General features: G+C 42.3%; 1 long non-coding RNA gene and 1 pseudogene across 2 annotated transcripts in view; both read right to left on the bottom strand.

The window, feature by feature from the left end:
- Positions 1 to 27103, bottom strand: part of LOC143678263 (uncharacterized) — a 338248-nt gene that overhangs the window by 48182 nt on the left and 262963 nt on the right. The window lies entirely within an intron of this gene.
- LOC143676639 (quinone oxidoreductase-like protein 1) lies at positions 21214 to 22931 on the bottom strand (annotated as a pseudogene).

Below are 27103 nucleotides of genomic sequence, written 5' to 3' on the forward strand. Positions count from 1 at the left end.
AATTGCATTACAATTGGGTAGTATTGTGCTGTCCATTTCTGAGTTTTTATATCCAGTCCCGTTGTACAGTCTGTATCCCTTCATCTCCAATTATCCCTTCTCTCTCTCTTTTTTTTTTAATTAACGGAAAAAAAGAAATTAACCCAACATTTAGAGATCATACCATTCTACACATGCAATCATTAATTCTTAACATCATCACATAGATGCATGATCATCATTTCTTAGTACATTTGCATTGGTTTAGAAGAACTAGCAACATAACCGAAAAAGATATAGAATGTTAATATAGAGAAAAAAATAAAAGTAATAATAGTAAAATCAAAACAAAACAAAACAAAACAAAACAAAAACCTATAGCTCAGATGCAGCTTCATTCAGTGTTTTAACATGATTACTTTACAATTAGGTATTATTGTGCTGTCCATTTTTGAGTTTTTGTATCTAGTCCTGTTGCACAGTCTGTATCCCTTCAGCTTCAATTACCCATTGTCTTACCCTGTTTCTAACTCCTGCTGAACTCTGTTACCAATGACATATTTCAAGTTTATTCTCGAATGTCCGTTCACATCAGTGGGACCATACAGTATTTGTCCTTTAGTTTTTGGCTGGATTCACTCAGCATAATATTCTCTAGGTCCATCCATGTTATTACATGGTTCATAAGTTTATCTTGTCTTAAAGCTGCATAATATTCCATCGTATGTATATACCACAGTTTGTTTAGCCACTCTTCTGTTGATGGAGATTTTGGCTGTTTCCATCTCTTTGCAATTGTAAATAATGCTGCTATAAACATTGGTGTGCAAATGTCCGTTTGTGTCTTTGCCCTTAAGTCCTTTGAGTAGATACCTAGCAATGGTATTGCTGGGTCGTATGTCAATTCTATATTCAGCTTTTTGAGGAACCGCCAAACTGCCTTCCACAGTGGTTGCACCCTTTGACATTCCCACCAACAGTGGATAAGTGTGCCTCTTTCTCCGCATCCTCTCCAGCACTTGTCATTTTCTGTTTTGTTGATAATGGCCATTCTGGTGGGTGTGAGATGATATCTCATTGTGGTTTTGATTTGCATTTCTCTAATGGCCAGGGACATTGAGCATCTCTTCATGTGGCTCTTGGCCATCCGTATTTCCTCTTCTGAGAGGTGTCCAAGTCTTTTTCCCATTTTGTAATTGGGTTGGCTGTCTTTTTGTTGTTGAGATGAACAATCTCTTTATAAATTCTGGATACTAGACCTTTATCTGATATATCATTTCCAAATATTGTCTCCCATTGTGAAGGCTGTCTTTCTACTTTCTTGATGAAGTTCTTTGATGCACAAAAGTGTTTAATTTTGAGGAGTTCCCATTTATTTATTTCCTTCTTCAGTGCTCTTGCTTTAGGTTTAAGGTCCATAAAACCGCCTCCAGTTGTAAGATCCATAAGATATCTCCCAACATTTTCCTCTAACTGTTTTATGGTCTTAGACCTAATGTTTAGATCTTTGATCCATTTTGAGTTAACTTTTGTATAGGGTGTGAGAGATGGGTCTTCTTTCATTCTTTTGCATATGGATATCCAGTTCTCTAGGCACCATTTATTGAAGAGACTGCTCTGTCCCAGGTGAGTTGGCTTGACTGCCTTATCAAAGATCAAATGTCCATAGATGAGAGGGTCTATATCTGAGCACTCTATTCGATTCCATTGGTCGATATATCTATCTTTATGCCAATACCATGCTGTTTTGACCACTGTGGCTTCATAATATGCCTTAAAGTCAGGCAGCGCGAGACCTCCAGCTTCGTTTTTTTTCCTCAAGATGTTTTTAGCAATTCGGGGCACCCTGCCCTTCCAGATAAATTTGCTTATTGGTTTTTCTAATTCTGAAAAATAAGTTGTTGGGATTTTGATTGATATTGCATTGAATCTGTAAATCAATTTAGGTAGGATTGACATCTTAACTATATTTAGTCTTCCAATCCATGAACACGGTATGCCCTTCCATCTATTTAGGTCTTCTGTGATTTTTTTTAGCAGTTTTTTGTAGTTTTCTTTATATAGGTTTTTTGTCTCTTCAGTTAAATTTATTCCTAGGTATTTTATTCTTTTAGTTGCAATTGTAAATGGGATTCGTTTCTTGATTTCCCCCTCCGCTTGTTCATTGCTAGTGTATAGAAATGCTACATATTTTTGAATGTTGATCTTGTAACCTGCTACTTTGCTGTACTCATTTATTAGCTCTAGTAGTTTTGTTGTGGATTTTTCCGGGTTTTCGACGTATAGTATCATATCGTCTGCAAACAGTGATAGTTTTACTTCTTCCTTTCCAATTTTGATGCCTTGTATTTCTTTTTCTTGTCTAATTGCTCTGGCTAGAACCTCCAACACAATGTTGAATAATAGTGGTGATAGTGGACATCCTTGTCTTGTTCCTGATCTTAGGGGGAAAGTTTTCAATTTTTCCCCATTGAGGATGATATTAGCTGTGGGTTTTTCATATATTCCCTCTATCATTTTAAGGAAGTTCCCTTGTATTCCTATCTTTTGAAGTGTTTTCAACAGGAAAGGATGTTGAGTCTTGTCGAATGCCTTCTCTGCATCAATTGAGATGATCATGTGATTTTTCTGCTTTGATTTGTTGATATGGTGTATTACATTAATTGATTTTCTTATGTTGAACCATCCTTGCATACCTGGGATGAATCCTACTTGGTCATGATGAATAATTCTTTTAATGTGTTGTTGGATATGATTTGCTAGAATTTTATTGAGGATTTTTGCATCTGTATTCATTAGAGAGATTGGTCTGTAGTTTTCTTTTTTTGTAATATCTTTGCCTGGTTTTGGTATGAGGGTGATGTTGGCTTCATAGAATGAATTAGGTAGTTTTCCCTCCACTTCGATTTTTTTGAAGAGTTTGAAGAGAATTGGTACTAATTCTTTCTGGAACGTTTGGTAGAATTCACATGTGAAGCCATCTGGTCCTGGACTTTTCTTTTTAGGAAGCTTTTGAATGACTAATTCAATTTCTTTACTTGTGATTGGTTTGTTGAGGTCGTCTATGTCTTCTTGAGTCAAAGTTGGTTGTTCATGTCTTTCCAGGAACCCGTCCATTTCCTCTAAATTGTTGTATTTATTAGCGTAAAGTTGTTCATAGTATCCTGTTATTACCTCCTTTATTTCTGTGAGGTCAGTAGTTATGTCTCCTCTTCCATTTCTGATCTTATTTATTTGCATCCTCTCTCTTCTTCTTTTTGTCAATCTTGCTAAGGGCCCATCAATCTTATTGATTTTCTCATAGAACCAACTTCTGGCCTTATTGATTTTCTCTATTGTTTTCATGTTTTCAATTTCATTTATTTGTGCTCTAATCTTTGTTATATCTTTCCTTTTGCTTGCTTTGGGGTTAGCTTGCTGTTCTTTCTCCAGTTCTTCCAAATGGATAGTTAATTCCTGAATTTTTGCCTTTTCTTCTTTTCTGATATAGGCATTTAGAGCAATAAATTTCCCTCTTAGCACTGCCTTTGCTGCGTCCCATAAGTTTTGATATGTTGTGTTTTCCTTTTCATTCGCCTCGAGGTATTTGCTAATTTCTCTTGCAATTTCTTCTTTGACCCACTCGTTGTTTAGGAGTGTGTTGTTGAGCCTCCACGTATTTGTGAATTTTCTGGCACTCTGCCTATTATTGATTTCCAACATCATTCCTTTATGGTCTGAGAAAGTGTTGTGTAAGATTTCAATCTTTTTAAATTTGTTGAGACTTGCTTTGTGACCCTGCATATGGTCTATCTTTGAGAATGATCCATGAGCACTTGAGAAAAAGGTGTATCCTGCTGTTGTGGGATGTAATGTCCTATAAATGTCTATTAAGTCTAGTTCATTTATAGTAATATTCAGATTCTCTATTTCTTTGTTGATCCTCTGTCTAGATGTTCTGTCCCTTGATGAGAGTGGTGAGTTGAAGTCTCCAACTATTATGGTATATGAATCTATTTCCCTTTTCAGTGTTTGCAGTATATTCCTTACGTATTTTGGGTCATTCTGATTCGGTGCATAAATATTTATGATTGTTATGTCTTCTTGTTTAATTGTTCCTTTTATTAGTATATAGTGTCCTTCTTTGTCTCTTTTAACTGTTTTACATTTGAAGTCTAATTTGTTGGATATTAGTATAGCCACTCCTGCTCTTTTCTGGTTGTTATTTGCATGAAATATCTTTTCCCAACCTTTCACTTTCAACCTATGTTTATCTTTGGGTCTAAGATGTGTTTCCTGTAGACAGCATATCGAAGGATCCTGTTTTTTAATCCATTCTGCCAATCTATGTCTTTTGATTGGGGAATTCAGTCCATTGACATTTAGTGTTATTACTGTTTGGATAATATTTTCCTCTAACATTTTGCCTTTTGTATTATATATATCATATCTGATTTTCCTTCTTTCTACACTCTTTTCCATATCTCTCTCTTCTGTCTTTTTGTATCTGACTCTAGTGCTCCCTTTAGTATTTCTTGCAGAGCTGGTCTCTTGTTCACAAATTCTTTCAGTGACTTTTTGTCTGAGAATGTTTTAATTTCTCCCTCATTTTTGAAGGATAATTTTGCTGGATATAGGAGTCTTGGTTGGCAGTTTTTCTCTTTTAGTATTTTAAATATATCATCCCACTGTCTTCTAGCTTCCATGGTTTCTGCTGAGAAATCTACACAAAGTCTTATTGGATTTCCCTTGTATGTAATGGATTGTTTTTCTCTTGCTGCTTTCAAGATCTTCTCTTTCTCTTTGACCTCTGGCATTCTAACTAGTAAGTGTCTTGGAGAACTCCTATTTGGGTCTAATCTCTTTGGGGTGCGCTGCACTTCTTGGATCTGTAATTTTAGGTCTTTCATAAGAGTTGGGAAATTTTCAGTGATAATTTCTTCCATTAGTTTTTCTCCTCCTTTTCCCTTCTCTTCTCCTTCTGGGACACCCACAACACGTATATTTGTGCGGTTCATATTGTCCTTGAGTTCCCTGATACCCTGTTCAAATTTTTCCATTCTTTTCCCTATAGTTTCTGTTTCTTTTTGGAATTCAGATGTTCCATCCTCCAAATCACTAATTCTATCTTCTGTCTCTTTAAATCTATCATTGTAGCTATCCATTATTTTTTCTATGTTTGCTACTTTATCCTTCACTTCCATAAGTTCTGCGATTTGTTTTTTCAGTTTTTCTATTTCTTCTTTATGTTCAGCCCATGTCCTCTTCATGTCCTCCCTCAATTTATCGATTTCATTTTTGAAGAGGTTTTCCATTTCTGTTCGTATATTCAGGATTAGTTGTCTCAGCTCTTGTGTCTCATTTGAGCTATTGGTTTGTTCCTTTGACTGAGCCATATTCTCAATCTTTTGAGCGTGGACAGTTATCTTCTGCTGCTGGCGTCTGGGCATTTATTCAGATTTCTCTTGTTGTTGGACCCAGCAAGGTTGTAATATTTTTCTGTGAAATCTCTGGGTTCTGTTTTTCTTATCCTGCCCAGTAGGTGGCGCTCGTGGCACACGTTTGTCTGCGGGTCCCACCAGTAAAAGGTGCTGTGGGACCTTAAACTTTGGAAAACTCTCGCCGTCCTGGGGGTTCGCTAGCCGAAGCGGCTTGAGCCGGCCCGGGGTCCGAATGCAGGGAGGGTGTCCGAACGCAGGGAGGGTTGCTGGTCGCTGCAGCCAGGGAAAGAGCCCGTCCGAATTTCCTAGTCGGCCCTGGGCAACAAGCGTGGCGGGAGGGTGCCAGCGGCAGCGGCCCGCCCGAGAGAGTGCACGTTCCCCGGGAGTCACGGGGTCACCGTTCTCCGCGGCCTGGGGGTTTCCGATCCAATTCTCTCAGTTGGTCCGGGGGCTGCGCGTGGTGTGGGCGCCAGTCGCCTTGGTTTCAGGGGACCACCTCTCCAATTCTCCCAGCCGGCCCGGGAAGGGGGAAGGGAGTAACTCCGGCCGCTTGCCACCCCGCCCGGTAAGGCCCGCGTGCCTCGGCGATCTCACCCGAGCTGCTTCTCTCAGCCAGCCAGCCGTTCCAGGATGGGGTACGCTGTCTTTTTTATCTCTGTTGTGGCTTTGGGCGCTTTCTGTATCGTTTCTACTCCCCTAGTAGGTGTCGTGGAGAAGAAACTAAGATCCGCGCGTCTTACTAAGCCGCCATCTTCCAGGAAGTCTGTCTTTTTATTTTCAGCCAGCAGAACTCCTTTCAATATTTCTTGTAGGGCCGCTCTTGTTAACGAATTCTTTCAGGACTTGTTTGCCTGTGAAAACTTTAATCTCTCCCTCAGTTTTGAAGGACAAAAGCTGAAAGTCTTTCTCTTTCAGGATCTTGAATATATCATACCACTGCCTTCTTGCCACCAGGGTGCTAGTGGAGTAGTCTGAACTCAAGTCTTATTTGATTTCCCTTGTATGTAGTAGATTGTTTTTCTTATTGCTTTCAGAATTTTCTGCTTCTCTTCAACATTTGACAGACTGATTAGTATATGCCTTGGGGAAGGCCTATTGGGTTTAATCTGTATGGAGTTCTTTGACTTCTATAATTATGTCCTTTATGATGTTTGGGAAGTTTTCCCCCATTATATCCTCAACAACTCTTCCTAGATCTTTACTCCTCTCTTCTCCTTCTGGAACACCAATGACTCTTATATTTGTGCACTTTGTTTTGTCTATGATTTCCCTGAGTTCCCATTCAATTTTTTCCCATCTTTTCTGCCATTTGCTGTTTTGAGTCTTTGAAGTCAATTATCCTGTCCTATATATCACTTATTCTTTCTTCTGTCTCTTCAAATCTGGTGTTGTGTGCCTCTAGTATGTTTTTTCAGTTGATCAGCAGAGTCTTTAATCTCTGTGATTTCTGCTATTTTTCTGTTTATTCTTTCAAATTCCTCTTTGTGCTCTTCTACTATCTTTTCATCTCCTTTATGCCATTTGCTATCCCATTTATTTTATTTAGCAGAGTTGTATGAACCTCTGTGATTAGTTGTTCCAATGTTTGTGTCTCCTCTGGTGTTTTAATTTGGTCATTAGGCAGGGCTTTATCTGTCTGCATTGTGATATGCTTAGTGATCTTCTGCTGTCTTCATCGCATGTAAATATCCTGATTGGTTTACTTTGGGAGTTGGTTTCTTTCAGTAGTCTAAGGCCTTTTGTTTGTGGGATGGTTGTACAGCAGGGAGCAGGGCACGGGGTGGAGGACTCAGTATGGTGATTTGTTTCAGGGCAGGTATGGATGCATGTTGGGGATGTTATGCTGAAGCTTGTGAATGTGGGCATCCAGTGGCAAGGGAGGGTGTAGCTGTGTGGGTGCACCACTCTGGGGTGTGTAACCCTGGTGTGCATTGGTCTAAGGCATGGGGTCCTTTTTGTGCATGCATAGAGCTGTGGGAGCAGGTTGGTATTATGCCTTCGTGGATTGGGGGCAGATGTGACTTGGATGCATAGGTTGGCAATTTCTCAGAGCTGGGAAGTGAGACTGAGGGCTGTGCACATGTGCAGTTCTAGGACTGCTATAAAGTGCGGTTCCCAGAAATGAATGACGTGATTGGGAGCCCGAGCACATGCATGGGCCTGGGAGTTCTGTAAACGGATGGCTTAGCTCAGGGAGGGTGGATGAGGCTGTGTGACACTATGGGCGGGGGTCAGTGGTAGTCTAGGTATGGAGGTTAGTGCCTGCAACCTTTATGCACTGGCAACAGTCTGCAGGGAACAGGGAGGGGGAGGTAGTGCTTGGGAGGTGTGCAGGAGAGGTGGGTTGGGCAGCACTTGGGGTTGAGGGGGTGGGGCAGGTGTGTGCACTAGGGGCTGGTGGGGTGGGGGTGCCTGGAGAAGGTGATGGGGTTCAAGTGCGTGTGGTGAGGGATGAGTCGCCGGTTCTGGGGCTGTGCTGGTGAGGGTAGCACACCCCAGGTTCATGGCCTGGCTTGCTTCCTAGTCCCATGCTCCTGTCCATGCACTCCCATGGGCTCTGCAGCTCCACTCCATGCTCCAGCTTTTTCCCTCACAGGTCCTTGGCCTCTGCAACCAGGGCTGCTGCATGTGGTGCAGGAGGCTCTCCCAGGTCAGCCGCACTCCCGAATTGCCACTTCAGTTGCCCTCCAGTCCCTTCTTTAATTTTTCTGTGGAGCAGGGCTAATCACAAGCTACTCTAGTCGACCATTTTCCTTGCATGTGGAATTTTAAAAAAACTAGCTTTACTGATATTTAATTCACATACCATACAATCCACTCATTTAAAGTTTACAGTTCAATAGTTTTTAGCAGATTTTTAGAGTAGTGTGACCATTACCACAATCAGCTTTAGAACATTTTTCAGTTATTCCCCCAAAGAAATCCTGGACCCAGTAGCAGTCACACTCCATACTCTCCTTCCTCCAGCTCCTGTCAGACACTAATTTACTTTCTATCCCTGTGGATTTTCCTACTCTAGGCATTTCATAGAAATTGAACCATACCATATATGCCTGGCTTTCTTGACTTAGCATCATGTTTTAAAGATTTATACATGTTGTAGCCTTACTTTTTATTGCCAAATAATAGTCTATTCTATGGATATTCCACATTTTATGAATCTAGTCATTATCTGATGGACATTTGGTTTTTCCAGTTTTTGGCTATTATGCATAATGCTGCTGTAAACATAGTCATAAGGTGTTTGTGTGGACATAGATTTCCAATTCTCTTGAGTCTATATCTAGGAGTGTCTTTTAGTTTCCTAGCCTGTTCAAAGCAATACTATGGAATGGGTAGGCTTAAATAATGGCAATATATTCACTTATGGTTAAAGTCCAAGGATACTGTCCAAATCCAGGCATCCTCAAGGTGATCCTTTCTTCCTGAAGACCGACAACCAGCAATCCTTGACCCTTCTGCCACATCGCAAGGCACATGGCAGCATCTGCTGGTCTCTCCCTTCTCTTCCAGGTTCTTTTGAATTCAGATTCTTGTTCCTGTGGCTTTCTCGATCTCTCTCAGTATTCCTTTTAAAGGACTCCAGTAGGAGGATTAAGTTCCATCCTGAACGATGTGCATGACACCTTAACCTAAGTAGCCTCACCTGAAGGTCCTACTTACATGGGCTCACTCCCACAGGAATGGATTTGGTTTAAGACATGTTTTTCTGCGGTGCATATAGCTTCAAATCACCACAGAGCCAAATTTCTGAACTATATGATAACTACACAATATCTTTTGATTGACTTCCAAACTGTCTTCCAAAGTGGCTATACTGTTTTATCTTTTTGTGGTAAAATACACATAACATATAACTTACCTTTTTTCTCTTCCTTTGTATACTGTATGTCGGGCATCACATTTCATTCTTTTTCCATGTGAGTATCCCTTATTGCAGCACCTTTTGTTGATTTTTGTTTGTTTTTTCTTTTTTGGGGAGCAGGCACCAGGAATCGAACCTCGTCTCCAGCATGGCAGGTGAGAACTCTGCCTGCTGAGCCATCATGGACCACCCTGCTCATTTTTTCTTTTGTTTGTTTGTTTTTGGGGAAGTGCATGGGCCAGGCATTGAACCTGAGTTTCCTGCATGGCAGGTAGGAATTCTACCACTGAACTACCCTTGCACCCCTGTAATTTACCATTTTAAAGTGTGCAATTCAGTGGACTCTAGTGCTTTCAGAATGTTGTGCACCATCAATATTGCTTGGTTCCAGGATGTTTTCATCACCCCAAATGGAAACCCTCTACCCTTTAGACAGTTATTTCCCATTTTCCCTCCATCTGGCCTCTGGCAGCAATCAGTGTGCTTTCTGTTACTCTGGATTTGCCTATTCTGGATAGTTAATGTAAATGGAATCATGCAATATGTGGCCTTTTGTGACTGGCTGCTTTCACTCAGCATAATGTTTTCATGGCTTCTCCCTGTTGTAGCACATATGTGCTACAGAACTTCATCCCTTTTTATGACTAAAGAATATTCCATTGTATGGATAGACCACATTTTGTTTTTCTTTCAACAGATGATGGACCTATTGTGACTCCTTCTGCTAAAAACGTTGATGTATACAAGCTTGTGTTGAATACCTGTTTTCAATTCTTTTGGGTATATACCTAGGAATAGAATTGTTGGTCATACGTAATTCAATGTTTAACTGATTAAGAACTGCCAAACTCTTTCCTACAGTGACTGTACCACTTTACCTTTCCACCAGCAATGAATGAGGGTTCCAGTTTATCCACATTCTTACTCACATTTATTTTCTTTTTTTAAGTTTTTAAATTTTTATTTTTATTATAGCTCTCTTGTTTGGTGTGAAGTAGTGTTTATTGTGATTTTGATTTGTGTTTCCCTAATAACTAATGACATTGAGCTTCTTTTCATGTACTTGTTGGCCATTTGTATATCTTCTTTGGAGCAATTTCTATTCAAGTCCTTTGTTCAGTTTATAATAGGGTTTTCTGGTTTTGTTGTTCTTGTTGAGTTGAGGATTTATTTACAGATCTGGATATTTAACTGTTTTAGGATATATAGTTATTTTTTCTCCCATTCTGTGCTTTTTCCACTACATTCTTGATTGTATCCATTAACGCATAAAAGTTTTTAATTTTGATGAAGTACAATTTATCTAGGTCTTTTCTTGCTTTTGCTTTTGGTGTCATATCTAAAAAGACTTGTCTAACCCAAGGTCACAAATATTTACACATCAGTTTCCTTTATAGGTTTATGCTTTTAGCTCTTGTATTTGGTCAATGATCCATTTTGAGTTAATTTTTTAACAGGATGTAAGATAGAGGTTCTCTTTCATTCTTTTGGTTATGGATATCCAGTTCTCCCAACACCACTTATTGAAGAGACTTTTCTCTCTCAATTAAGTGAGCCCACTTAATTATCAAAAATCAATTAACCATGGATCTAAGGGTCTATTTCTGAGTTCTCAATCTGATTCCATAGATCAGTATGTCTACCTTTATGCCTGCACCATGCCGTTTTGATTATTGTAGCTTTATAATGTGCTTTAAAGTCATGAAGCATGATACCTCCCATTTCATTCTTATTTTTCAGGATGTTTTGGTTATTTTAGGCCCTTTACTCTTCAAAATAAATGTGATAATGAGCTTCTCCATTTCTGCAGTTTTTGGAATTTTGTTTGGTGTTGCATTGAATTGTACATCAATTTGGGTAGAATCGATATCTTAATAACATTTAGTTCTTCTATTTATTCAGGTATTCTTTGATTCCTTTTAGCAATGTTTTATAGTTTTCTGTGTATAAGTCCTATACATCCTTGGTTAGGTTTATTCCTAGATATTGATTCTTTTAGGCGTATTGTAAATGGAATTTTTTTCTTGATTTCCTCCTCAGATAGCTCATTACTAGTGTATTAAAACACTACTGACTTTTGAATATTCATCTTCTATTCTACCACTTTATTGAACTCAACTAGTAGCTGAATTAGCTTGGCTGTTGTTTTTTCTGGATTTTCTATATAATAGGATCATGTCATCTGCAAATAGTGACAGTTTTACTTCTTCCTTTCCAATTTCAATGCCTTTTGTTTCTTTTTATTGCCTAATTGCTCTAGCTAGAACTTCTAGCACAGTGTTAAGTAGCAATGGTGACAGTGCGCATCTTTGTCTTGTTCCTGATCTTAGAGGGAAAGCTTTTAGCCTTTCACCATTGAGTATGATGTTAGCTGTGGGTTTTTCATATATGCCCTTTATCATGTTTAGAAAGTTTCCTTTCATTCTACCTTTTGAAGTGTTTTTTATCATGAAAGGATGCTGAATTTTGTCAAATGCCTTTTCTGCATCAATCAAGATGATCAGGTGGTTTTTCCCTTTTAATTTGTTAATGTGGTGCATTACATTAGTTGATATTCTTGTGTTGAAACATCCCTGCACAGCCTGAATAAAATCCACTTGGTCATGGTGCATAATTCTTTTAATATGCTGTTGGATTCTTTTTAAAAGCATTTTGTTGAGGATGTTTTACATCTCATTTGAGAGATTGGTCTGAAGTTTTCTCTTCTTGTAGTATCTTTATCTAGCTTTGGTGTTAGGGCAATGTTGGCTTCGTAAATGAGTTAGGCAGTGTCTCCTCTTCTTCAAAATTTTGGAAGAGTTTGAGCGGGAATTGTATTGATTCTTCTTGGAATGCTTGAAAATGCACCAGTGAGGCTTTCAGTCCTAGGCTTTTCTTTGCTGATAGATTTTTGATGATTGATTTGATCTTTTTACTTACTGATTGGCTTGTTGAGGTTTTCTATTTCTTCTCAAGTCAGTGTAGGTTGTACATGTGTTTGTAGTAAGTTGTCTATTTCATCTAAGTTGTCTAGCTTGTTGGCATATAGTTGTTCATAGTAATTATTTATGATCTTTTTATTTCTTCAGGGTTTGTGGCAATGCCCATACTCTCAGTTCTGATTTTAATTGTTTGAAGCTTCTCTCATTTTGTCTTTGTCTAGTTAAGGGTATTTTTTATTTTATTGATCTTCTCAAAGAATGAATTTTTGGTTTTATTTATTCTATTGTTTTTTATTCTTCATTTGGGGGTTAGCTGATGGCTGGTTAGCTGATGGCTGGGGGTAAGCGGCCATACTGAGTGAGTCACACAGACACAGAGCACACAGCACACGACTCAGGAGACAACCCTCAGGGGAAAATGGAAGGCGTCTGCTTTATCCAGGAAGTACACAGGCTTATATAGGCTGGGAAGCATGCAGGGACATGTGTCGGGCTGGGATTGCTGGTCGTTGTTGCTAGGCTGGAGGGCAGATTTCCGGGATTGGTCAACGCTGTTGCTAAGGCAGAGGGCAGATTTCTGGGATTGGTCACCGTTGTTGCTAAGGCAGAGGGCAGATTTCAGGTCAGCCATTTTGTTTTGCCTTGCATCAGCCACGGCAGCCATGTTAGTGATATTTTATGGCTTCTCCAACGATAGCGATAGTTTATGGCTTCTCCAACAATTCCTCCTTTTTTGTTCTTTAGCTTTCTGGGTAACTGTGCCTGTCTTAGGTTGCCTCCTCTGGAGGTCTTACCCGTCTTTGGTTCCCAGCTAAGCCACTGGAAGCGAGGGGCAGCAGTGCCTGTCTTAGGTTGCCTCCCCAGGAGGTCTTACCCATCACTGGCTGCCTGCTGATCTGAGCATCACACAGGAGGACTGAAATGCGCAGCTTAGGCTGGCTAGTATGGAGACTGTAGAGATGCAGGCGATGCAACTTTATGACAAAGCCAAAGCCCAGAAAACGGGAGTGCATGCGGGAGGGGGTAGGCCAAAACCACCGGTATTCAGGTAGGGGATGGGGGCCCCAAGGAGCCTGAGGACTCCCTTGCGACTCAGGGGTACACAGCAGCTGCTGGAAAAGCAGGTGGGAAGGGTGCACAGGGGCTTGTTAATGGCAGCTTGCAATAAAAATCTTCAACATGTTTTTCCAGCACTTAATGTCCTCTCGGGCACGTCTGCAATAAGTCTTAAACAAATGGTTTAGCAACAGGCCTTTAAGCTAGGGGTTTTGTCATACTTTGGTTGCAGCATCATCGCACATAGAGCTAGGGGAAGGAATAGGTTGGTATTGCTGCATAAGCACCATAAGGTGGAGAGCATTAACTTATGCTTTAACAAAAACTAGGAGGTGCTTAAGTACACATGGGCCTATAGATATCAGGAGAAAGATGATGAAAAGGGGTCCCAGAATAGAAGAGATTAGGGTGGTTAGCCATGGGGATTTATAGAATAATTGTTGGTACCAGGTCTCTTGGGCATCCCACTCATGCTTACGGGTCACAAGTCCTTCCCTGAGTTTGGTCATGGACTCCTTAATTACACCGGAATGGTCAGCGTAAAAACAACATTCCTTGCCTAAAGTGGCACAGAGCCCTCCTTGCATGAGGAAAAGCAGGTCTAAGCCTCCCCTGTTTTGGAGAACGACTTCTGATAGGGACGTAAGGGATTTTTTGAGGTGGGTGATGGAGCTTTCAATGCGGGTTAGGTCTTCGTCTACCGCAGCATGGGAGCTCATCCATTAGACACGGCGGGCTTGGTCAGCTGACTGGGGATCCAAAGGGGCTGGTCTGTGTTTTCTGGAAAGACACAAGCAAACCCTCGCCCTTGGGTTAAGAGTGGGTGTGGACCCTTCCATGCGTTTGTGAGTGGGTCCCTCCATGTAACCAGAGGGATGGATGCAGGCACCTCCCGAAGGCCGGCCCAGTGCTTTACCCCAGGTGAGCACCAGTGAGCGTCAAAGGTCAGAAAGTTTAAGGTGACGAGGGCCTTGTTGAGACAATCTCGGGGGCACCCTGCTGGAAATTGCTCCTTCAATTTTTTTAGTTGCTGTTTAAGTGTATGATGTGTTCGCTCAACTATGGCTTGTCCTTGGGGGTTGTAGGGAAGGCCAGTTTTGTGCATTATGTGCCAATCAGTGCAAAACTGATGGAAAGCCCTTGATGAGTAACAAGGCCCATTGTCTGTTTTTATAGCCCATGGCACCCCCATAGAATTGAATGCCTGGAGGCAGGTGGAGATGACATGTTTTGCCTTTTCTCCAGAGAGGGCAGAAGCATGGACAAATTTGGAGTATGTGTCTACAGTGACATGGAGATACTTGAACCTACCAAGGCCAGGGAAGTGTGTAACGTCCATTTGTCAGATGGCATTAGGTCGTAGGCCACGTGGATTTACTCCCTGTGGTTGTAGTGGGCCTATCGGAAGAAGGGGCCCACACTGAGTGCAGGTACATGTGAGGTGTTTGCACTGTTGTACAGAAAGTGAGGGGAAAAGCCGTTGAAGGGATTGTGCTGGCATGTGAAATTTAGCATGGAGTACACGGGCCTAGTGGATGTCGGAGCTCAAGACATGGACCCTAAGCATGGAGTCCACAGCAGCGTTACCCTCAGCGAGGGTTCCAGAGAGCTCAGTGTGTGACCGAATGTGCTGGATGAACCAGGGACATGTACGGTTTTCCAAGAGGACTCTCATGGCTATAAGCATGTCGTCTTGGAGAGACATCTTGTTTTTAAGAACCGCATGTGGCAGTGCCCTGACAGTTTGGGCTGCATATGCACTGTCTGTGAAGATGTTTAATAAGGAGTTTTGGTGGTGAAGGAAAACCAAGAGGAGGGCATAAAGCTCCCCCTGCTGTACTGAGCTGGAGTGTGGGTGTACCTCAACAGTATTTGGGGTACCGGCTTGCTTAAGAACAATAGAGCTGTGAGTCCTATTAGCATCTGTAAAAACAACGGGGGCTTTGGGGATGGTCTTGGAGGTGGGAAATGCATGTGAGTTGAGGATAAAGGGAAAGAGGGTCATGGATGTGATGAGTTTGTGTTTGGACAGGTGATTGTCTATTTTCTCTGTGTAGCTGGCAAGGAGGATTTGCATGTTGAGGTCGGATTGGCAAAGGTGATTAATTTGTTCCATAGTAAAGGGGAGAACTAGCATATCGGGCTCTAAGCTGAACATGCGGACAGCAGTGGTCCAAAGTTTTCTCCCAAGAATACAGACTGCATCCCGGTACGGAGTGATCGTTCCCAGAGAAGTGAGTGCCAAATGCACCCAGAAAAGCGGCCCATCTTGGTACAGGAGACCTGTAGGTGTCCCTGGGGTATTGATAACTAGGGCCAAGAGAGGGCGCTCTGGTTGTAATCGGGCGAGGCTCATGGCCTTGATTTTGTCATTTATAAGGGATATGCACATTCGTGCAGGGTCACTAAGAGTACAGTAGCTGGAGGGGTTAGAATCTCCCTCTAGAAGTTCAAACAGGGGCCTAAGTTCATGAGTGGTGATATTTAGGTGGGGACGCAGCCAATTAATGTCCCTGCAGATGTGTTGGAGCTCATTAAGGGTGCATCGGTCTGGGAGGTCCAGCCTAGGGTAGGTGGGTATGATCTCGTCAGTGATGGTGTAGCCCAGGAATGTGAAGGGGGGACAATGTTGAATTTTGTCAGGTGCAACAGCAAGCTGTAGCTGTTTGAAATTATCGAATAAAGGTGTAAGACAGTCTGATAAATGACTCGGGTCTCAGTGGGCAAAAAGGATATCATCCATGTAATGCACCACCTGACAGTATGACAGAAGCAGGTTAGTAGTGACCGAGGCATAAATCTGACACATTGCCAGGCTGTTTTTCATTCCCTGAGGAAGGACCTTCCATTGGAACCTCTGATGAGGAGTGGCATTGTTAATTGTAGGGACTGAAAAAGCAAAATAAGGGTGGTCCTCTTCATGGAGAGAAATAGAAAAGAAACAGTCCTTGATGTCAACGGCAACGATATGGTAGCCATGTGGAATGGCTGAAAGATGGGGGCGTCCTGGCTGCGGGGATCCGATTTTTTCGATCTGGGCGTTAATATTACGGAGATCATGAATGAAATGCCATTTGCCAGTTTTATTTTTAATTACAAAGACTGGCAAATTGTGAGGACTGATGGAAGGCTCAATGTGTCCAAGGGAAAGCTGTTCCTGGACAAGGGAGTGCAGGCCGGAAAGTTTTTCTTGAGGCAGCGGCTACTGCTCCATCCAAATAGGGGCGGTTGTTAGCCACCTTAACTTGATGGGCACTGGCTTGGTGACTGAAAATTGGTGTGGATGTGCAGTGGCCTCTATGCTTGGGGGTGGACCACAGGGTGGGCTGTAAGAACAGCATTAAGCTTTGGGAGGATGTCCCGGCCCCAGAGTGGGTAAGTTAGATTGGGAAGAACCAGAGGGCTAAATGTGCCTGTGGTTCCATCGGGGTCCACCCAGGTTAGGGGGCTTGTGAGCTGTTGGGCAGGTTTGAGGCCTCCAACACCCTGCACTAAGGGTCCTGACTTACTTCCACGAGGGGTCGAGATCTTGGGGCTGAAGGACGGAAATGTCGGCCCCTGTGTCCAGTTGACCAGAAATGGCTTTGCCCTGAACCCTTAGTGTCAGAAAGGCCTTGCTTTGCATGATGGGAATAGCCCATAGAACTGCAGGGGAGCACGCCTCTCTTGGGGGCAGAGCTGAGAGGTGCCCCAAGATTAGTTTAAAGGTGGCAAGGTACGCCCTTGAACGCCAGACCCTGCAGTCCTTTTTCCAATGGAATCCACGTTTACATCGGGGACACACAGAGTGTGTGTGGGGGGCGGGACCAGAGGGGTTTTTAGGAGGAGTTGGGGGGGAAAATGTTAAAGGTACACTCGCGAGCATAGTGGCCGGGCTGATGGCATCGATAACAGGTTCTAGGCCCTAGGGGGAATTAAGGTGTTCTATAAGGGTGGCAGCAAGAATGGAGGCGCTGTCTCGAGCAGTGGCCTCAGCAGCGGAGGCAGTGGCAGCAGCAGTCACTGCGGGGGAGGAGGAAGAGATGTCCCTACAGCCCAGGACCCAACTGTCCGGCTCTTGATTGCAGATGGGGGTGATAGCTTGTCTGCACGGAGTATTTGTCCCTTCCCAAAGGAATTCCTTGAGAAGGGCATCAGCGGTGGGGCCTGCTGACACCTTACGATGTACAGCATCTTTAACACAGCTGAAAAAGGTGGAAAAGGGTTCGTCCGGACCTTGTAAGAGTCCAGCTAATGGAATGGGTTTACCCTGCGGGTTGAGCCTCTGGAAGGCAGACCTAGCAATATTATGGACCTGCTCAAAGAGGAGAGGGGGGCAGGAGGCTTCCATCAAAGGAAGAGACCACTGTCCCATGCCCTTAAGGGCATCAGGGGGAACTTCAGTGTGACCATTGGTGAGATTCCCGATACCAGTTCGATTGGATTCATCATTCTACAACGCGTTCCGGGTAACAAAGTCTCCCGGCTTGATAATAGCGCAGGCAAGGTTTTTCCAGTCTACCAGGCAGTTGTATTCATAGGAAAGATTCTCAAGAAGCATCTGAGTGTAAGGGCTATGGAAGCCGTCCTCCTGGATGGCTTTGCGAAGGTTAGAGATGGTCTTGTGATCATATGGGTACCAGGAGAAAGGAAAGGAAGACATGGGATGAAGATTAAGGGGAAACAGGTGAGGGTGCTGCGAGGCCGCGGAGTGGTGGGGGAGGGAAGGGCATGCGCAGTGGGAAGGGGAAGGGGCCACAGGAACCTGAAGCATGGGTGGAAACAGGGAGGGGGAGCAGGCTGCTGGCGGTAAGGGAAGGGAAGGAGGAGGGAGTGCAACAGGAGGGGAGGGGGTGGAAGCAGGGCCGGCAGGCTGTGGGACGGGGCGATAGGCTAAGGGGTGCGGAGAGTGGAAGGGGGAAGGGGGCAGGGGTTGTCGATAGAGGCGGCATCTAGCGAAGGAGTGTTAGTAGGGGGAAGAGGAGGTAGAGGGGGAGGGGTGGAAGGAGGGGGAAGTAAGATTGAAAGAGAGGGAGCAGGTCGCAGCGGCCTAGAGGGCTTAGGAGGAGCAGGGGGAGGGGCAGCCATGGCGGCGGCAACTGCAGGGGGTGAGGATAGAGAAGGATACAGTGATACTACCGGAGGTGGAGAATGGTTTGTATGGAGGCGGGGAACACTTGGGTTTGGAAAGGGGAGGCTCGGTTCGGAAGCAGGCGGAAGTTGAAGCGCGGAGGAGGGTGTGGGGAGGTTGAAGCCGGTGTGGCAGGCGAAAGCGAAAGCGCATCAGAAGGGGCTCCCGTGAGGCATGCGTATATCGCTAGGAGGGTGGGAACAAGACCTAGGGGAAAGGTTTTTCCCTCATGTTCCTCAACAGCATGAACGCGCGCTGAAGGAGTTTGCACCAAGTATTCGGGTCCCATATCAAGGCTGTTTCAAGCCAGGGGTTAGACTGTGTAAGGGCTTCCCAGTACTCATGCAAGGTTTTTTCAGAGATTTTAACCCACCTTGCGCCCAATAAGGTGTGGATAGCTTGAGCCTCAGGCGCGAAATCAGAGGAAGGAGTATTGCCTATGATAGGGAGAATTTAGAGGGGGTGGTGTACACAGAGAAACCGCCGAGGGGGCCACTTACCAAGACGGGTGGCTGTCACTGAGAACCACCAAAGGGGGCGACTATCATGGAGAATCGCCAAGGGGGGGGCTGTCACTGAGAACCACCGAAGAGGGCGGCTATCACGGAGAACCACTGAAGGCAGCAGCTCTCATGGAGAACCGCCGAAGCGGGGGGTGGCCCCACGTTGAGCACCACTTGAGGGTTAGCTGATGGCTGGTTAGCTGATGGCTGGGGGTAAGTGGCCACACTGAGTCAGTAACACAGACACAGAGCACACAGCACAAGACTCAGGAGACAACCCTCAGGGGAAAATGGAAGGCGTCTGCTTTATTCAGGAAGTGCACAGGCTTATATAGGCTGGGAAGCATGCAGGGACATGTGTTGGGCTGGGATTGGTGGTCATTGTTGCTAGGCTGGAGGGCAGATTTCTGAGATTGGTGGTCATTGTTACTAGGCTGGAGGGCAGATTTCTGGGATTGGTGGCATTGTTGCTAGGCTGGAGGGCAGATTTCTGGAATTGGTCACTGTTGTTGCTAAGGCAGAGGGCAGATTTCAGGTTAGCCATTTTGTGTTGCCTTGCATCAGCCATGGCAGCCATGTTAGTGATATTTTATGGCTTCTCCAACATCATTTCATTAATTTCTGCTCTAAGCTATATTATTTATTTCCTTCAGTTTGTCTTGAGATTAGTTTGCTATTCTTTCTCCAGTTTCTCAGCTTGCCCAGTTAGGTCATTGATTTTAGTGCTCTTCTTTTTTTTTTTTTTGCATGGGCAGGCACTGGAAGTTGAACCCAGCTCTCTGTTATGGCAGTCGAGAACTCTGATTGCTGAACCTCCATGGCCTACCCTCACCTCCTTTTTAATGTATGAGTTTAGGCCTATTAATTCCCTCTCAGCACTGCCGGTGTAGTTTTTATATGTTGTGTTCTCGTTTTCATTTGTGTGATGCATAGTAGCATGTTTTTTAACGTCCATACGTTTGTGTCTTCTCCAGGTCTCCATTTGTTATTGATTCTGAGCTTCATTCCATTATGATCAGAGAAAGTACTTTGTATAATTTCAATTTTTAAAAAATTCTTTAAGGCCTGTTTTCTTCCCCAGCATGTGGTCTACTCTTGAGAATGTTTCATGAACACTTGAGAAGAATTGTATATTTCTGCTTTTGAATGCAGTTTCTATACATGTCTGTTAGTTCATTAATCATATTATTTAGACTCTCTGTTTCTTTACTGAGCCTCTGTTTTGTTGTCCTATCTATTGGGGAGAGTGATATGTTGAAACTTCCCCTTATGATGGTAGAGTTGTCTACTGCTCCTTTTAGTTTTGCCAGTGTTTGCCTCATATACTTTGGGTCACTTTGATTAGGAGCATAGATATTTATGATAGTTATTTTTTCTTGTTGAACTGCCCATTTTATTGACATATAATGTCCTTATTTATCTCTTATAACATTTTTGCATTTAAAGTCTATTTTGTCTGATATTAGAATAGCTATTCAAGCTTTCATTTGGCTACTACTTGTGTGGAATGTATTTTTCCATCCTTTACTTTCAATATATTTGCATCTTTGGGTCTAAGATGAGTCACTTGTAAACAGCACATATAGGGATCATATTTGTTAATCCATTCTGCCAATCTGTGTGTTTTGATTGGTGGGTTTAATCCATTAACATTCAAAGTTATTACTGTAAAAGCAATTCTTGATGCAACCACCTTAACCTTTGGTTTTTATTTGTCAGATCTATCTTTTCTATCTTTTTAATCCTTTAAGTTACCCTTACTAATATTATTCCCTTCTGTAGCCTGCTCCAGATCTCCCTCTCTCTCTCTCTCTCCCCTATCTTTTCTTTTCATCTGGCAGAACTCCCTTCAGTAGTTCTCATACGTTGGTCTCTTATTAGTGAATTCTGTCAGCTTCTTTCTCATCTATGAATATTTTAAACTCTTCCTCATTTTCTTTTATGACAGCAAACGTCTGTTTAAGGAAGGTGTTGAAAATGGAGCTGATACAAAAGCAAGCCATTTTGATACCATGGCAAAGGACTGAAAATACAACCTTATCGATACAGAAATGGGATGTTTGCTGAAAACTGTTTTCTTCATGGGAAGAATTTTATATAGAAGAGGTAAAATGTAGAGGTGAAATAACTGAAAAGACTTTCAGAATATTCCATTTAGATGTTACCTTGACCTTTTGGCACAAGAATATCCTTTCCAAGTACTTTATATATCTCTGAGCATCTTGTCTTAGTTAGTGGGAAAACATGCTTAAAACTGGTTGCTTTATTCTTCCTTGATTTTTCAGAATCATTTCCAAGGAAACACCATCTTCAAATACTGGAATATATTAATCCAAATGAGGTCTGAAGAGGAATAAAATTAAAATTGAACAACTTGCTGTTTGATTCCTTGATTTTTCTGAACAACTTCTGTTCTAGTTTGCTAGCTGCCAGAATGCAGTATACCAGACACAGAATGGCTTTTAAAGAGAGGAGTTTAATAAGTTGCTAGTTTACAGTTCTAAGGCCAAGAAAACATCCCAATTAAAACAAGTCTATAGAAATGTCCAAGCAAAGGCATCTAGGGAAAGATACCTTGGTCCAAGAAGGCCAATGAAGTTCAGGGTTTCTTTCTTAAGTGAGAAAGCATATAGCAAACACAGTCGGGGTTTCTCTCTCTTCTGGAAAGAGGCAACATGGCATCATCTGCTAGCTTTCTTTCCTGGCTTCCTATTTCATGAAGTTCCCCAGGAGGCATTGTCCTTCTTCATCTCATCATCTAGGTTCACTGGCTGGTGGGCTCTCTGCTTCATGGTGCTGAAGCATTCTCTTCTCTGTCTGAATCTCTCTTTCTCCAAAGTGTTGCCTCTTTTATAGGACTTCAGAAACTAATCAAGACCCACCCAAATGGGTGGAGACATGCCTACCGCTAATCGAGTTTAACAACAACTCTTGATTAAATCACAACTCGAGGGAGATGACCTACTTACAGTTTCAAACATTCAATACTGAATAATGATTAGAAGAAACGACTGCCTTTACAAAATGGGATTAGGATTAAAGCATGGCTTTTCTTGGGTATATACATCATTTCAAACCAGCACAACCTCCATTGAAACTTTAGCCTCATATAGGGGAATAGGTTCATCTGGGGTATAAAAACATCAGGTGATAACTTCTCCATCACATCTTTTAAAATTCAAAGATATTTCCCCTGTTGTACATTTGACAAATTCCAAACTTCGTCATTAAGGAAAGACACCATTGCTCCATTGACGAAAAGGATCCAACTGAAAGATTTCTTCTGTTACCCAATGGCCTCCAACACCAAGAAGTGTGATGATATCATGCTTATGTGGCAGTAGTTGTAGTTTTATAGCCTTTTCATCATCTTTACTATATAATCTCACTCCAGCATCTAGGACAATATCTACCCCCAGGCCACCTGTTTCTTCCTAACAGCTTTCAGCAATGCAAACCTTCCTGTTAGATACGTCAATCACTTGGGCTGTAGATGGCCTAAATATTTCAAGGTACTGCTTGTCTTCAAGGCTGTATACTGTTGAAATCACTTTGGCTCCTCTATGTTGTGCTAACTGAATAGCTACTATACCAAATGTACCTGCCCCATCCATTGTCATGGAAAATCCATGATTTTCCAAGAGAGAGATGAGAAAGATAATGCAGAGTTGTGTAGGCTCATACCTCATTCTGAATGGTTCCAGCTGCTTCTGTCTATGTAACCTTTTCAGGCTTATAAACCAAGCAATGCTCATGCACCTTAACAACTTCACAAAGTCCAGGGTCCTCGGAATCCTGGGGTAAAATTCTGACTACTTTATCATCTGGCTGAAAGAATAATACCTTGCTTCCAACATCTCACACAATTCCTGCAACTTATCTCCCAATAGGAAACAAATCCCACTCTATCTTCATTTTGGCCAGAAGCTTTATATTTATCTGGCTCAGGGCACAAGCTTTAACTTGAAGTTTCACAAAGTTATCCTTTGTAACAAGAACATTTTCCCTTTCTTGAAACACAAATGTTATTTCTTTATTTGTAAAACTTTGTTGAAAATGTAAGCCTTTCATAGTCACCTGCCTCTGAGTCACCTCAACAGCCTCTCTCTCATTTTTGAAAGACAGCTTTGCCAGATAGATAATTCTTGCCTGACCTTTTTTTCTCTTTCAGTGTCTTAAATCTATCTTACCATTGTCTCCTCATGTCCATTGTGTCTGATGAGAAATCAGCACTTAATCTTATTTGGCTTCCATTGTATAAGTTAAATCGCCTTTCTCTTGTTGCTTTCAAAATTTTCTCCTCTTCAGCATTTGACAGGCTGATTACTATGTGTCTTGGAGTGATTCTATTTGGATTTATTCTGTTTGGAATACATTGGACTTTTTAGAACCCAGGTGGATAACCTTCATTTATAAAGGTTGGGAAATTTTCAGCCATTATTTCTTCAAATATTCTTCCTGGCTCTTTGCCCTTCTCTTCTCCTTCTGGAACACTCATGATATGTTTATTTAGGCACTTTGTATTGTCAGTCATTTCCCTGAGACCCTGTTCAGATTTTTCCACTTTTTTCTCCCTTTGTTATTTTGTCTGTTCAAAGTCAGTTGTTCTGTCTTCTATTTCGTTGATTCTTCTTTCTGCCTCTTTAAGTCTGCTGTTGTGTGTATTCAGAATATTTTAAATTTTCATCTACAGTGTCTTTCAAATTCTTCTTTATGCTCTTCTAGTGCCTTTTTAATATCATTTATCTCTTTATACACAATTCCTCATTTCTTTAAATTCATTCAGGAGTTTTTTTTGCACATATTTGATTAGTTGTCCCAAATTCTATATCTTCTCCAACTTTTTAATCTCTTCCTTTGGTTGGGTCCATTCTTCTTGAGTTTTAGTATGCCTTGTTACTTTTGCAGATTTCTGGTTGTCTGATTATCTTGATGGATCTATCCTGAATTCTCTCTCATCAAAGATATAGCTGTTGCCTGGGATTGTATTAGGGCACTGCTTTGACAGCTGGATCATCTGTATTTTTCAGCCAAAACAGGGCCAGGTATCCATGAAGGGGATGCAGAACAGCTCCAATGGCCCTGGGATAGTATCTGGAGAGGCTGTGAAGGGCCCTGTAGTTGCCCTGGACTTTCCAGCCTGCTGAGCAAATGGCACTCTTCAGTGACTTAACCCTCCTCAGCTGTTTAACTCTTGGGGCCCTGGAAGGGTCTGAAGAGGTGCGGCTGAAACTGTGGGGTCTCCTTTGCTGGCCAATATCTGGCTCAATGGGGAGGGGCTGTGTCCCCCACTTTACTTGGGATAGTGGACTCCCCCAGCTACCCCAGTAGGCAACCATCCCCCAGGCAAGGTTTGGGCCTCCAGGTGATGTTTCCCTCAAGAGTGGGGAATGGGCATCAAGACCCAGGGCTGGAATCACAGTCTCTGTCCATGTTTTCTCAGAATCTTCATCCCTAATTGGCCTGAGCTTTGAAATGTCCTCCCCATTCTCCCGGGTCCGTAAACAGTTGGTTTGGGTAGTTTCTGCTTGGCTACTTGCTGCTTTTAGGGACAATTTTGTGGTTCTCTCTCTGATCCTCCATTTTGGAAGCTCTTCATTGTTGCCCTTTTGTATTCTGCCCTTCCTAGTGGCTTAATTACTGCATTGGGTCCTTGTGGGCTTGGGTCTGTGTCTGGATATAGTGGGGATCTGACTCACTGCTGCGAGAGATCTTATAGTTTGTGTCCTTGGTGGAAGGTGGCAGTTTTCCTGGCTGCTGCCTCTGGGAACTTTCCAAGGTGTGTGAGATGGAGTGAGGGGGAGGGGAGAGGATCAGCCTGTTTGGGACAGAAGTTTCCAACCTGATATTTTTCTCTTTCTTTGATTCAGCATTTGTGGGAACCTTCCCCAGTCTACCTTCCTCCAGAGATCTGAAGAAGTGAGAATTGACCCTTTTTCACTGAATCACTGAGGGGGAGGTTTTTAGTAGCTGTTTACATTGCCATGTTGATGACATCATGTCATATAGGTACTTTTTTAAACTTAAATTTGTAATTCAATGTTTTTAATAGGACATGAAAAGAATATTAGGTATTTGTCTTTTTCTATTAATGTTTCATGGACTATGGAATATACAGTAGATTCTAATCTTTATCAGCTCAGGACAATTTTGTCTTTACTAACTTATGATATATCCTCAATTTCTGCTCTTTTAAAGATCAACTTTGTTAAGGTATTTCTTCAGATTCTTCTACAAAGTGCAGGATACTAGGACAGGGCCCTGCCACCCTGTGCAGTGATGCTGCCACTCCTGTATACATGCTTCCTTTTTTAGTGACATATTCATGGAAAAGAAAAAATTGCTGTGGGAATATAAAAAGTGCTTATGTTCTCATTTTCCACTGTTCTTCCTTTTCTTGACTATTCTACCCCAACTGCTTATTCCTTTCCCTTATTTGATTTCTCCCACCAGTTCTGCCCAGCTTACTTGCCATTTGATTTCCAGAAATTTGATTAAGGCAGTGAATGGGGTAGAACAAAGCATAACATTGGGTGTCCCTTTTGAAAGTGTTCAGCATTCTCACATTGGAGAAATGCCTTTTGGATAGAAAGCAAAGGAGTCCTGGCATGAGTTATTCTGTGTATGTAGCCAGCATACAGGTTTGTGTTTACACAAAGGAGCCTCCCAAGTATTAGTCTTTGTCTCTACCAAGGTCTTGTAGATGAATTAAACATTGAAAGTGGTTAGGTTTGGATTAAGTAGGATTTCCCACCCTACTTTATTATGTATGATGATGATGATGATGATGATGATGATGATGATGATGATGATAACAACTAGTTCTGAATTGCCAGTAAGAGGCATTTTGATTATTTCTCTTGTTGTTTTTTGACTATTTCAGTGTATAGTGCATGGGGGAGAATGAGGGGGGCATGGACAGGCTCAGAAAGGTAGCCACTGTTTACAAAATTTATATACATAACTCAAAATATCCCATGTAGGACATTTTCAAGTGTAACATTCAGTGGTATTAATTACATTCACAAAGTTGTCCCCTATCACCACCATCTGTTACCCAAACTTGTGCCCACTTACAAACTACTTCCTGGCCATCTAAAAACAGAAAAAACAAGCAAAAACTCTGGGCTCAGCTCTCAAACTGAATTCGTTCAGAGGGTCTCCTTTTGCCCTGAAGGTGGAAATGTGTTTCCTCTGTAGGAGCTGTGAAGCCAGACAGAAGAGGTACTTGGAGGATCCCTTGTGGAATGTGCTAAGGCATGTGGGTGCCATTCTGCAGGCCGGAGCCCCAGGCACCCAGGGAAGGGATGACATCATTTGCTTGAAGGGTTACTTATTCCAGAGTCTCTTAGTAATTTACTGATTCACATTCATTTGTCAAATATGTCTTAATTTCTACTTTCATTTCTGTTCTTGGTGCTGAGGGAGTTAACATGTATAAACCATAGTCTCTTCCTCCAAGAAGCTTGTGGGAAATCCAATAAATACACAAATGGCTGCAAAATCATTAGTCGCCAATTGACAGTAAAGAGCATTTAAGTTGTCCCCCCCCCCTTTTTTTTTTTAGCTATTTCACGTACCTAGACTTAGGGGAAGAATGAGGGGTCAGGTACAGCCTCACAAAGGAAGCCAGTGTTTAAAAGTTTTATATACACAACTCAAAATCCTCCATTTTAGCCATTTGCATGTGTACAATTCAGTGGTATTAATTACATTCACAATATTTTGCTCCCATCACCACCATCTGTTACCTAAACTTTCCACTCAGCATCCCTTAAGCAGTACCTCCCATTCCCTTCATGTCCAATTCCCTGCTTACCTGCAATCTACTAGCTGTAGCTATGAATTTTCTAGTTCTAGGTATTTTATATGAGTGAGATTATATCATATATGTCCTTTTGTGTCTAGGTTATTTCACTCAACATGATGTCTTCACGATTCATCCATGTTGTAGCATGGATCAGAACTCTGTTCCTTTTTATGGTGTAATATTCCTTGTATGGCTGGACCACATTTTATTTGTCCATTCATCTGTTGAAGGACACGGGTTGCTTTCACTTTCTCACTATTGTAAATAATGCTGCTATGAATGTTATTGTACAAAGATCAATTTGAGTACTTGCTTTCAGTTCTTTCGGATGCATACCAAGAAATAAGATTGCCAGGTGTATTAGCTAGGCTTCTCTAGAGAAAAAGAACCAGTAGGAGATATCTGTAAATAGGAGACTTATTAAAGTGTCTCACGCAAA

Source organism: Tamandua tetradactyla, chromosome 3 (genome assembly GCF_023851605.1).
Source record: "Tamandua tetradactyla isolate mTamTet1 chromosome 3, mTamTet1.pri, whole genome shotgun sequence".
Classification (NCBI taxonomy): Eukaryota; Metazoa; Chordata; class Mammalia; order Pilosa; family Myrmecophagidae; genus Tamandua; species Tamandua tetradactyla.